Here is a 2,832-nt window from a genome sequence, read left to right as displayed (position 1 = left end):
CTATTCTTTTTAAAAGACTTCAATTTTAATAACCGAATTGACACACTTCAGAAAAAATGTACACCCAATATCCGGCAGTCTAGCATTAAAAAGACTGCATGTGGCGTGGGCCGCCAATAGTTTACAATAAATTGAAATCTCGCTATTCGTAAGTTCGGTACAGCAAAGAATCCTTATCGTTCAAATAATTACAAGCGATACTGTAAGAACGTCGTTAATGCAGAACGATATGCTGGATGTAGTTTGTCATGGAATAACGCAACACGATAAAACACGCGACGAACAGAGGCTATACGCGAGTATTATGTGCCCGAGATACAGAAGAGTACTCGCGTGGGAAGGTGGCGTCACAGGTAGGACGATCGGTTTTGGTACTGTATCGATAGGCCGAGATTCGAGACAAGATCGTGGCGTCGATACGCTCGGATGTACCGTACCCGGAGCCCATTAATACCGCGTGGTACGCGCACATAAATACGGTGGCGAATACGAAAAATCACCAACGGCTAACGCAGAGATGCGAGCCGGTAAATCAATCCCCTTTTCAGCCTCCGGTTCTGCTACCTTCCCGATACAAATAGACCGCATTTGTCAGACTTCACACAGAAAGAAACGGTCTTCGTCTTTGTTGCCACCGCGGAAAACCAATCGCCGATCACCGCAACTTTCGATTCCGTTCGCTGGATCACTTTCTTCGTTATTTCTTCTTCACCGTAATTTTCTCGTAATGAACTTAAAATGTGAAACTCGACATTTGGGAGTATTTTATTGTAAAATCATGCATCAATATTTTGTAATGGGAATATCAAAGGGAAGACTAAAAATCTACAATATAATACAAACAAACTAAGAATTACGATGTGCCTTTTTTGGACGAGATTTCATGTTATTTATAGCTTAAGACAAAGTTATAATTTGTATGGAATTTGGTGTAGAACGCACAGTAAACTTTCAGCATGTACAAGCAACCACGAATGAAGGATAGCCCCAAAACACTGCGAAAACATTCAATGTTTCAACGTCTACTGAATGCTATGAAACGAAAGGAAGACATTGTGGATGTCAAAGTTCTTAACTTTTGGAAAAAAAACGAAAAAATTGAAGACATATAACATTTTATTAAAGGCAATTTCAAATAAATTGATTTTTGAGGATATTTTTAAATTTATTCGCAAACGCGTCTGCGATTATCTATTAACTCTTCTGCCAGAGAAAAAATAAGCAATTTAAAGCATAGAAATAACTGTCCATAAAAATTAGAAAGTCAAATCTATCCGATGTTTCGGTTATCCTCAGGACAGGTAATTCGTTCTTGTTACACGTAGTATTCATGATAAGATTATGGTTTTATTATTCACAATCATTTTAGAAAATGGATTGCGCACCGAATTCAAGTTCTTAAATCTCTGAAATAGCCGTTGATTGAACATAAATATGTATTCCTTAAAAGTGTGTAAATTTCATGAATTTTTTACTGGGATCAAAACTGGTCATTGGTTAATTCGTTTCTGATCGCGTGAGAAATCATGTTGAGGACTTACTTCTTGGAATATGTAGAAGCCAGTTCATTATAATTTAATAGGTATTGATTTCGAATTTTTAACATAACGCAACATGAATAGTTACATCCTTAGTCATAAAATTGTATTCTTTATTGTACAAGAAAGAGAAACGCAATCAACACAATCAGCAAGTATATATTTCCTCATTCTATCAATATTTAAAAATGTTGTTATCCCTTTTGGTCTGTACAAATAGATTACAAAAAACATAAGTATCGACAATCTGTTATATATAATGTAACTGTAGCTCTCATGATAGCAGTGATAAAAAATCAGTTAAAGTCAGACAAACATTATGAAATGATTAATAATTATCGCAGAAGAATTTGTAAAATTAAAACCGACATCCAACAGTACATAAAGCACAGTAAGAAACTAATAAAAATTTTTGTTCTAAAAATAAATGAAGCTGTAATAACAATTAAAGTGCACAATTACGTACTTAAAGATCAAATATTATTACTACTTCCTTTTAAATGATATACTATCATACCGCGTTTTGTTCTCATCAATCGTCGGGGTTAATACGCGCGATGACAAAACCACGTTCGCAAGCTTCGAGCAAAGAAATATGAAGAGGAGCGAAAGCACGAGTAGAAATCACCTTTGCGAAGCCGACGCGACGCAAAGGGCCGAAAGGGTTGACTGGCCAGTTCCAGTTTCTCCAATGATTTGTAATTACTGCCACTAATATAATACAGCTGGCTATAGTGACTCTCAACTGAACTGCAATGCCAGTAAGACACGTGACAATGGTGGCGGCGATCACCGAAAGCAGAGAACCCTTACCGATGCGAGTGTGCCCATCACGAAGCCGCGGGCTTTACGATCTCTTACGGCGCCGCAGGTTAATCATTCGAGACTTCCATTTGTGCTCTTTGTGGACTTTGCATTCTCCCTCGCACTTTTTATCCTCGACTCCATCCGAGGGAGCAGTGCTTCCGTTCCGTCCTGGATTCCAGCTCCTACCGTTTCTGATGATTCAAGAGCCGAAACAGCGAGATCGATGAACACGAACATCCTTCGTACGAAATTCCAGGAGCACCAGAAGCAACTGTGCCCATTTAAATCACCACCCACTGCCTCATCGTCGTTTGCTTAAATCATTTAATCTCTCTCGCTAGAAGAAAGGCAATTATCGGCCGCCGCCAAAAGGTTTGTCATCCGGCACGCAGTCAAAGGGTTCGCCTGTATTATAATAACGTTAATTTCCGCAATTTTATCGATTTCATTAAATATTTGTAAAGATGTCAGGGGTATTGGTCTTGAG

This window comes from Ceratina calcarata, unplaced genomic scaffold, assembly GCF_001652005.2.
Source record: "Ceratina calcarata isolate Rehan_Ccalc_2016 unplaced genomic scaffold, ASM165200v1 scaffold302, whole genome shotgun sequence".
NCBI classification, from domain to species: domain Eukaryota; kingdom Metazoa; phylum Arthropoda; class Insecta; order Hymenoptera; family Apidae; genus Ceratina; species Ceratina calcarata.
This window is presented reverse-complemented; position numbering follows the sequence as displayed.